Source organism: Camelus ferus, chromosome 6, assembly GCF_009834535.1.
Source record: "Camelus ferus isolate YT-003-E chromosome 6, BCGSAC_Cfer_1.0, whole genome shotgun sequence".
NCBI lineage: Eukaryota > Metazoa > Chordata > Mammalia > Artiodactyla > Camelidae > Camelus > Camelus ferus.
The window spans coordinates 36,587,342-36,598,406 of record NC_045701.1 but is presented as its reverse complement, the minus strand read 5'-3'; the positions used below and the strand labels follow the sequence as shown (position 1 = coordinate 36,598,406).

General features: G+C 37.6%; 1 long non-coding RNA gene across 2 annotated transcripts in view; it reads left to right on the top strand.

Annotated features, from left to right (window-relative positions):
* LOC116664211 overlaps positions 1-10,499 on the top strand; it is a 26,454-nt gene extending 15,955 nt beyond the window's left edge. The window contains exons 3-8 of one of the 2 annotated variants that reach the window (XR_004320608.1): positions 2,682-2,760; positions 5,164-5,216; positions 6,157-6,404; positions 6,553-6,638; positions 7,127-7,235; positions 10,221-10,499. This is a non-coding gene — a long non-coding RNA (uncharacterized LOC116664211). The remainder of the gene's footprint in view (positions 1-2,681; positions 2,761-5,163; positions 5,217-6,156; positions 6,405-6,552; positions 6,639-7,126; positions 7,236-10,220) is intronic. The other variant, XR_004320609.1, reaches the window with a different exon arrangement.
* The last annotated feature ends 566 nt before the right edge of the window (positions 10,500-11,065 follow it).

The window sequence follows — 11,065 nt, the reverse complement described above, 5'->3', positions numbered from 1 at the left end:
AAATTTAGACATCCAAATCATGTGCAATAAAAATGTCAAGGTATCTTCACTTAAAATTCATGGTAAGGTAAGTAATACTAGGAAATAGACCAAAATAATACAAACATAACAGTAAACTAATGCTACTTTTTTCTGAGAGAACTAAATTATTAAGTTGGAATTTGGAAGTCTGGAAATCCAAAGAAATAAGTCAAACAACAAATGAGGCCTCCAAACCACTATTTTGCTGTCAAAATCAATAAAGCAACTATGGGAAAATTCTTTGATATCATCAAATCTTTCAGATATTTTGAAATACGTGTCTAATGTGGAGATGCAATGCATGCCTCATTCAAGATTTTGACAAAGACAAATAGCATACAGGTGCAAAAAATTCCCTATTTTTTAACCTTAACTATATACCCACATTGTCTATTTTTTTCATAAGAACTGCTTCTCTTTATTCAAGTTGCTAGTATCTTCTCTTTTAATGATTTTCCATTGTTACCAGCATCATAACGATCCTATTTGTCAATTCCTTCCAGCCTCTACATTTGATACACCATGCTGATTTTACGTATTTCAGTCGGTTCAACCATTATTATATACTAAATATAGTTCAACTAATTTAAAATTATTTGAACTGCCAAGCTTAGAAAATTCACTTAAGAAAAATTAATCTCAATTGATGTCTTCCAACATGATTTCCTAAGGTTGAATCTCCAAATATTAATCCATTGATCATTTTGACTAAATTTATTGATCAAATCATTTGGAAAAAGATAGTCTCTCTGAATTAATAGGGGAAATAGAGATATAAACACAATATAAAGCAGGGATGGAAGAAAATTTAAATATACAATGTAACATGTTTTGTATGAGGATCATGGGTTAACTTCTTTAAAGTGGTGTGCTCTTGGGAGACTTCCCTTATGTAAACTTTCTAAGTTTCATCTGTAAAATAGGAATAATAATCCACTTTGCAGGAAGTGTTTTATTGCAAATGTACGTTAACATGATTGGCACGTTGTAGGCACTCATAGAATGAAAGCTGTTATTATGATCCATGGAATGAAGAAAAGGAAATACGTGAAGTGATGGTGGAAACAGAGGAAGAAAGAGCCCTAACTTCAGGGTTTTACGTATGAGTATAAATCAGTGTTTCAATCATATTGGCCTCTTATAAGTATCAGGCTAGCAAAAATAATGTTATTGATTAAATAATTTGAAACACATGATTTGGGTTGGGGCTAGCGATATCATGGACTTCTCCAGTCACTGTCTCCAAAAATGTTTTTCTTTTCTTTTCTATTAATACCTTTGAACTACTCCAAGCTTCTATTTTTGAATGTTCATCACCTTAGGACTCTTGCATATCTATTTTTTCTAAAGTTTCTATAGGTCTCCTGAATTATTACCTTCTTTATTTGCATTGAGACAAACAAGTTTGAAATGGCAGACATCTTTCAGTTATTTCTACTACCCTGCTCAACATTATTTTTATCAACAATAATTCAGAAAATTATTAGATTTATCATTAATTTAGTTAGGCAATGATTTTCTAGATAGGATTATAAAATCTGAGACATACAGAAGCTTTTGGCTCACCAGAAGTTAATTTGAAAAATCCAGTAAGAGTCGATATCAAGCTGTCAAAAGGCAACCTAAATATTTTTAAAAGTTAAAATCTCTTGGAAAGATAGATTTTCATGGTATAGTTTCTCCATAATTCTTGGCTCTTTCCTAAATCGCTTGTAAAATTTTCTAGTTTGAATATACGTGAAAAATTTTTGTAAGTGAAAAATAAACTCAAGGATAGTTTTGTAAGATTGGAAAAATCTGTTTTATTTTGATTTTAGTAATTACAAACTCCCAAAGCCCCTTATCTGTCATTTAATTAAAAAATTGATGAGATGATGTTTTTCCCTAATGCAAGATTCAGGAAGGTTTTTTGGGGTTTTTTTTTGTAACTCAGTAGTTATCTTTATTAACATAGTATATTTGATGACTATTTGCTTCTGGTAAAATTTCTATGATTCACCTACTAAATAACAATTGCTTTTTTCCTTTTTTAAATTTTTTTAATTCAGAAAGTCTAACTTTATTTTCTTGGATATCCAAATGGCTTTGAAGAATTCCCAACTATAATAATGAATAAAATGCAGTTGGGGAATGAACCATATATATTTTTGGCCGATTTTTACAAGTGTTGTTCTGTTCTCTTAAAGCACTAGTCTTTGAAATTTTTCCTTCATATAAGATGGAAAGCAATATAAATAATCTATCTGACTTAAAGGATATGGGAAAAAAGAAAGAAAACTTGATAGGTTCTTGCACTATCATAAATTATGTGAAACATGAGAAAAGCGTGCATACATAACACCTTTCCTGTCTGGCTTCATCTGTATTCATTTGTTGTCAAAACAGGTTTCCATATTTAACTTCTTTTTTTGATTATGCCTTTTACTTTATTTTATGGAATGATATGTTATTATCTCTGAAGTGTAGATTTCTGCCAAGTTCTGTGCACTTCAGTGTTAAGAGTATGGCCCACAACTCTGGGAATCTTTGTTGAAGCTGTAGAAATAAAATGAATAGTATAAAAGCTTGATGGCATCTGTGGATAGGAAACTCATTAAAGGCCCCAGCCCTCTGTTTTATTTCTAATCACATTTTCCCTGTGGGATTTCAATGTCTTGCAGGATGAAACCAGCAGGACTCATTACTTACAAAACAATGTTTAGAGTCCTTTCGTGGTGCTGGAATGCTTCTGCCAGTCAGGTAAAGAACCTAGGCCTTTATCCTTTTGGGGACAATGCCGGCCAGCTCACAAACTGCTTGGAAAAGTCATGCTTTGAATGTAACTGCAGGTGTTTCTCCGCAAAGGCTGTTGGTTGGTACCCTCCTATGCAATGTACAATGGGATAATAGAAAATTCACTTTGGAATTCAAACAAAGTCTTAGAGAAATGGAAATAATAGGAACACAATTTTGAGACTTCCTTAGTTTTTCCCACGAACTATGGACCATGACTAATACCCTCGGGGCAAAAAACATCCCTTTGCCTTTAAGGGTTGTATACAATTCAGTGTTTCAGATAAATAAGTTCCATGACCTCACCAGTTTTGTGACTTCCATTCATTTACTAGAAAATAAATTTAAGCAAGAGAGGAATACCCTGTTATGGATAGAACTTCAAAATGCTCAATCTAATAAATGATCAATACATTTGCATATAAAGTAGAAGAGGTTTTTTTTTTTTCCTTTCTAAAAGAAATCATTGCTCTAACTGGGTTCCCTAAATCAAATTAGTATAGTTCTGACTGAATTGCCTTTCTCTCTTTGGCACTGTGGCTAGTGGCATTTTGGAAATATTCTTAGAACTTGTGAAATTCCTGCAAGAATAATAAGGACCTTGCTATTGTGGAATCAAAGAGATTCAATCACTTAAAGTAGTACTATAGGCTTGTCAAGTGGAATTGCTTTTACAGATTTGCTGAATAACTCATCCATAATGGCTGAAAATTTCAGCCATTTTGTTAAAACACCCAAGGCAGAAGAGATTAGTGCACACCATAGAATAGCATATGTATAATCGCGAAGAAGTTTAGACCACGTCGGCACCATGAAGTACCATTTAAACATCCCAAGCTCGAGTCATTACATTATGGGAAACAATGTGGGCTATCTAAAAAATGAAGTGTGGCTTGCCCTTCACTAGCTGATGAGACTTCAATAGCGTTGAAGCTTGATAAAATGTATTTCTAAACAAAGTTGCTATCTTTACAGCTTATCTTTACAGAGGAGAAGGTCATGTAGAATTTGTCTGGAGGGAATCTGAAAACGGTTAAATGTGGCAACGATAGACAAAAAGTTGAACAGTGAGGAAGTGCTAACCTAGTTGTTGAAGAATTAATATCAATTAGATTCCTATTAATAATAATAGGATAAGCTGAGAACAAACATCTGGGTTGCTAAAGTGAGACACCATTAAGCTCTTTGCTTTTAAACACATTTTTGACAATGGAGACATGTATGTTATTTGTCAACGGGTAAGTTTCAACTCGTGGACTTCCGGTGTTTATTTTCACAATTCAATGTGAATTCTGAAAAAGAATCAGGAAATAAATTGCCATTTCTAAAATTGTCCCTCAGGCCTCTTGCACTTCGCAGAAGCTATTGTGAAAGTAGGTCTGGGGGGTGGGGGTGGGGAAGCATATTTTTAAATGTCAAATTCACCTCTCATTTTCTACGTAGAAAATGTCATGAATACTATACTTGAATTTGTACAAAGGCTCAAGTGGACTTCATGGAGAATAGGTTTTTTTTCCCCACTTATACTTTGAATTTTGAATTTGGGGGGTTATATTTATCTTGAGTTGTATATGGCATTCAGTGGAATAAAAACATGAATATAGAAGTTATCTTCAGCTCGAATTTAAATTCATCTGCTTATTACCTTGTTTAAACAATAAAAAGGGAAAATATTCCCCAGGAAAGATATTTAAATACCAGTTTGTAAACAATGATGTCACCTTGTAATTTGAATGAAATATTAAATGGAAAGAAGAACAGATGAATATCAGAATATATTATGAATAGTGTAAATACAACAGAAGGGTATTTTCTATCAAAAGAAAGGTGGTAAGAAATTTAATAGATATAATTCAGTCTCAGTAAAATTAGTACATTTGGAAGAGGATATACAGAAGTCATTTAGCTTTCCTGTTCCAAGAATTGCAGAAGTCTATACACATTCAGATTAAAAAATTGAGTCACAAGGATGATAACTCAATCAACAGTATCTTTTGGTTTTTACTGTTCACATAGCTCTTGCCAGAGGTCATGCAGTAGGTCAGTTGCGCTGTCAGGAATCCAGCTTTAATTCTAGCACTCTTTCTATCACACTCCTACATTCTCCAAAGCAAAGTTGCCTACATGGAAAGGATTAGAAAATTTCTCTTGCACACAAAGCTATTTAAAAAAAAATCAACTAATTAACCCATCTAATGAGTCATTCAGTAGTAAAAGCAGGATTTATTTGATATGTTCCAAATAGGCCAGTTATTGCTGCCTCTTCTTCCAAAGCACATCAAGTCCCTCTCTACCAAGCTTTCTCATTCCGGTTAGCTGTGCTTAGGATTTTACAGGAAGCCAATAAATAACTTCTTTTTCTCTCCCTAGTTTAGGCTCAATTAAAAGATACGTATTTGAAGCAGCTGGACGGAGCTCAAAAGGTCAGTTTTATTACTGGGGCATGGTGGAGTGGAGGAGGGGAGGCCTGCCCTGCTCTGTTCTCACAGTTGCCAGGAGAACTTTGGTCCAGTAGCTAGGACAGTGTGTGGATGAGGAGGGCCCTGCACGAGAGGTCCACCACTACGAGCAGCACCAGGGAGGTATGCAAACAATATGGGCTGTAGACTCAGACCCGGGCTTGAAGTTCCAGCTCTGCCACTTAACCGGACTGTGACTGTCGGCAGTCTTAAGTGACCAGGCCGTGGGACGCAGGTCAAAGTTCACAGTAACTTGCATGTGTGTGAGGTTAAGAAGTAAATGTACGCATGCGCTAGTAGCATGAGTCAGCATTACGAACAATACGCATGCGCGGGCATAGTGAAAGGTCAAGTGCGCACACCTGAGTGCGCTGGCCACCCGCTTGTACTGCAGTAAGGTGCTGTTTCGCTCCATGTGGGCTCCTCGTGCCTTCTTCTGGTTGGGCGGCTCACCTCCTCAGTCCCTCTCCTGCCTCCCGTGGCAGACAGTGAGCTTGGCACATTACTTGACTTCTTGTAGCCTCATACTTTTGTATGTGAAAATGGTACTGAGCTTTAGATCTGTTGTGATGATGACATTAAGAACTATGGTACGTGCAGGACATGCAGTGCTGGAATCATACATTTTCGTTGCTTTCCTCTTGTTTCTTTTTTTTTAATTTCTTATTTATTTTTATTTTTTAAATTTTGTTTCCTTTTTTAAAAAATGTTTTTCTTTCTTTTTTTCTTAAGTGGGGGAGGTAATTTTAGGTTTATTTATTTGCTCATTTTTTGAACACAGGTACTGGAAATGGAACCCAGGACACTGTGCATGCTAGGCATGCACTCCACTACTGAGCTATACCCTCCCCCAACTTTCCCCTTAATTTCTTAAGGGTGAAAGACACTTTGCTTATTTTAACAGCCTCAGCTTTGACATCCTGATTCTACACCAGCCAGCATGGGAGACAGGAGGGAAAGAGCTTTGTTCCTCCCGACGTGTGCCCATCACACTTCATGGCTGAGCGATGACTGTCATGTTGTTCTGCTGCTGCTACAGCTTGTATACCAACCACTGACTGTTCTCATGACAACACCACGAAGGGAAACTGTCACGATTCCCATTTTCACAGGTGACAAAGAGACGTAACAAAGTCATGGAACTTACCTAAGGTAAGAGTTTCTCAGAGTTCAAGTGGAGATTCAAGCCATGTGCCCTACTTCTAGAGCTGAAATTAACAACTGTATTAGATGTGGAATTGGAAAGATTTGATCACTTTTTTCCATGGTTTCTGTTATGATCAAGCACATGTATTTTCAGGTTAAAAGTAGAGTCCAAATCTGTGAGGAAACACAGAAGCACATGTGGGAGAAGCCAAGGCTTAGGCCTGAACCTTGTTTTTCTGGGTAAGAGCCACAGCCTTCCACCTGGGAATAACAGTTCCTTTATACTGCAACCTCAAGTCAAGCCACCATTCCTGTTCTCTTGGGAAATAATCAATTCTGGTTTTGCACCTTCCACTTTAAATAAGTCTGGCTCAATAATCAATGGTTGTGGAGGAGGAGATGGGCCACCTGCCTCCTTGGCTTTTCTGTGTGGTCAGCAGGAGGCTGTCCCCAATGTCTGTTGACCTCTCTGTGGAGAACAGAAGTGAATGTGAGCGCCACTTTCTTTTTTATCCTCTTCATTAAGACTGCTGTTACTTTCAGATTTTCTTATGGACATAGTACTTAAGATTTACAATATATTTTCAATGTCTTGAATGTTTCAAAACTGTGCTCAAGGTGATATCATTTTAAAGGAAACCTAAAAACTGGGAATGCTTTTATCAGTCATTCATTCGCTCATGTGTTCACTTATTCATTCAACACGTGGATATCGTGCACCTTCTCAGGGATGAGTCTTATCACGGGCGCTGAGGACCCAGCGGGCAACACGACAGGCGAGATGCCTTCCTTCACAGAAATGCCTGCCTCAGAGGAGACAGAGCTTGCACCCCAGAGGTAAGGCCTTGGATGTCCCATTTCATCAATCCTGATCATGTTTAGCTAATGACTAGGAAAAAAAGAGAACATTTCACTTAGTGAAATGCACCCAATATTTTAAAACTACCTGAATAAAAAAAATGACTCCTAGTCTTTACTGGGTGAAAACTAGCCCATTTTAAAAGGTACAGGTTTTAGCGCAATTAGCTTCTGTCTCAGAAAAAATGATGGTAATTTAAATTAACAACAGCATTTGCAACTGCAAATCAGGTAAATCAAGTAATATCAAAATAAATGAAGTTTGGTTTCTAGAAACGTATCAAACGATGTCCAGAAAATGTAGTATACAACATGAGAACATCTATCTAGCTGTCTCTTTATCTATCTACATACATAATAGCTAATACATTTACTATTTTTGATGCAGTTGAATTTTTTTGCCAGGTTCTATGACTTAATCAATCAAATGAACACTTTAATTACCTATACTTCAGTAACAAAACTTTGAAGAGAAGTGTACCTTGGAATTTTCCAGGTTTTTATGATTCTTCAGGAAAGTAGTATTGCACACTGCCTGAAGAAGGTGCTCATAGTTTTACTTCTTGCCTAAGACACTTACATTTTCTATTTTAAACATTTCTTTTCTCTGACATTTGAATTCATCATTCACGTTTGTGACATGTTTTCATATTATCATTTAATACTGATGTCAGTACCAAACAGTAATAAGGGTGCAAACATCTGTTATTTACTCTGAAATGATTAGCTTCCATATATAATAATAAAAATTTACCCTATTGCGGTAACATTTAAGAAAAAAACTTGCAGACATTTTGGACTCTGGTGATACGTTTAAAAAGGCAATGGAAAATCGGCTATGTGAGATTTGCCTGCTAGTTGCTTAATCCCAATAAAATCTCAGGTAAGTGAGACTAAAGTTCATTCCAGAAAATGCTTAGGTGAAGGAGAGTCTATCAAATATATGCATAGGCCTGTTGAGTGTTTAACTCCACTGAGGCTCAGAAACAATCCAACCAAATTGATAAAACCACCTAGACTTCTGGTAAGGAAGGTCCATCATGTTACTGTCCTTTCCCAAGTTGGCTGGTTGTTCCTTTGGTGACATTCAGGGATAAGACACAGCTGGTTGATAATACTGCTTTCCGCTGAAATGGAAATATCTTGAGGCATCACATTTCTTTGCCTGGCTAACCTTTATTTCTTCTTTGAAATTGTTCTCAGACATTATATTCTACAGCATGCCTTCCCTAAACCATCTAGATTAGGCTAAATGTTCCTCCTTGAAACTCACAGCATCTGGTGGATAGTCCTCAGAACTCATCATGGGATTATATTTGAATCATCTCCTAGCTGAAAACCTTCCTATTAGACTATAAGCAGAGACCCAGCCTTACTCATCTGTGTCATCACTGGTACCCAGTATAGCAATATATTGCCTGATCGTGGATAAGCAGCCAAAAGTTGGATAAAAATGACAAGAACATTACATCAGGCAGTATGCTAGGCAGGCCCAGGATGAGGATGTTTCTTTCCTTTAAGACCTCATGTAAATAAATACTACCATAGAGTACACACAAGTTGCAGTGGGGAACAGAGAGGGGAAATAAATCAGCTCAAGGGAGAGGGAACGCCAAGGTAGGCTTTTGGAGGAGGTAATGTGGAGACCAGGTATTGAAAGATGTGTAGATTCTCATTGTTTCATTGACTACCTTAAGAGTAAGAGAGCAAGACAACTTTGGAAAATGGCAGAGTTTAATATGTCTTCAGTTTAGGATTTTAAAGGGTAGAAAATGGTACTGAAAAAGTAGATAGATGTAACTTGAAATGCCAAGTACTTAGTTTTTTAACATGCAAAATGAGAAGCCATTGAAAGACATTAAGCGGTAGAGTGATAGAGTAAAGTTTAAATTTGAGAATGAGAATCCATGGTAGCATGATGGAGGATGAGTGACTGGGGATGCAGGAAGCGAGGAGCAGTGAGGAGAATACTAAGCTGGAAGTAAGCTATGAGACTCAGGGATAGATTAGAGATACACCAAATAAGTAAAATCAAGAGGGCTTGGTGAATTGAAGGATGAGGTGTTTGGCGTGGTGAATTGAGTTTTCTGGATTGGCCCACGGGAGGTGTGAAGGTGGCATTCACTGAGAAAAGCAGTGTGTGAGGATAAGGATTTGAGCCCAGTTTTGGACAAGGTGTGTTTGGGGAGCCTGGTGACCAGGAAGAGGTCCAGTCAATAAGAAGGTAGATAGAGCTGGAGTTTAAGGGCGAGGTCTGCAGTAATGATACAGATTTGGCATTTTTCATGCTGGTTGAAGCTATGGATGTTAGAGTGGACACTGACATTTTGCACACAGATCTCCTGGGATCCCTTTTGCATTTTCTATTTTCTAGACAGCATCCCCACCCCAGCTTCCATACGGCCTCGTATCTAGTGGTCTGTACCTGTGCAGAGCTGCCCTCGGGAACTGGCTGCTGTGTCTGCAGGCTCAGAGAGCTGGAGGTGTCTGGTTGTTTCAGTGCCAAGGGGCAGACCTTAGCCAGTTGTCAAGTGTACAGGAGTAGAAAGCCCTGCGCTCTTGCCTCCAGTTGGGGCAAACTGAGATGTAATTTGCCTTTGAGGACTTTGCCCCTAATGGCACCTTCGCTTGGTTTGATCCCACTTCCTGTCCTGCTCCCCCACTCGCTTATTAGTCTCCCTGGGAAGCACTTCTTTAAAGAATCATTTGCACACAAATTCTCATCTCAAGGTCTCTCTCTGGGAATGTGTACCTAAGACATGTTGTGAATAAGACCACTCAAATAGAGTATTTAAAATAAAAAGGACAAAATATCCAAGTCAGGAACTCAAGGGAGTATCACCAGTTAAGAGAGAGGCTGTGAGATCCATTATCTTGAATCCCGTGATTGTGGGTAGGGCCAACTTAGGGGTTGGAAACTGTCCTCTTAGACTCAGTGATTTCCTCATCCCTTCTCTCTGGCAGGACCAAATGCCTACTCTGATGAATGTGAAGAGAGGAGGGGATTGCCTGATGAAGTGTCGCAATAACACTGGTAGCAAGGACGCTGATAAGCACATCTTGGCCATAATAGAGAAATGAGCATGTTCTATGGCCAGGTGGATATTGTGGATTTGTTTATTAGGAAAGAATGAAGAGGCACTACTTCATATATGGGGAGGGGCTGCCATTTTCCCCCTTTCACTCCATATTATGTGGTGACATCTTTCTCTGCAAATAAATGTAGATCTGTATAATTTTAAATTACTGTATTGCCTATTGTTATGTATATGAATTATGGTTAAATACATAATTAATCTCTTACTGATGGATTTCTTGTGTTTTCCCACTTTCTTATTATGAATGATGCAATGAACAACCTAGGACACATGTCTCATTTTGAATAGTTGTTTTCTAAGGGAAAATTTCTTCAAGTGCGATTTATTGCTTTAAGGCTAAAATGTGTTGTACATTTTGACATGGGTAGTTATATGAATTTTTAAATTGGTAAACCATTTTCATGTGTATAATTTATAGTTTTTTTTCCTCATGATTTGACATCACCACTATTGTAAGCTTCCATTTCTACTTGATAACAGAAAATGTTGTCTAGTCAATTTCAGGTTAAATCAGTTCAAAAGACTAACCTAATACCTGGTTAATGCAGGTTAAAAATTCAGCCATGAGGACGTTTACTTTTTCTGCTCTGGTTCTTCCTCACCACATCCTGTCCTGGGTCAGTTCCCAGTTCTAGGGGCCTATGCAGCCACCCCCAGGGTTGGGGAGGGAAGGACTACTTCCTGCTGTTTCTGCTCTTGCTCTGAATTGGT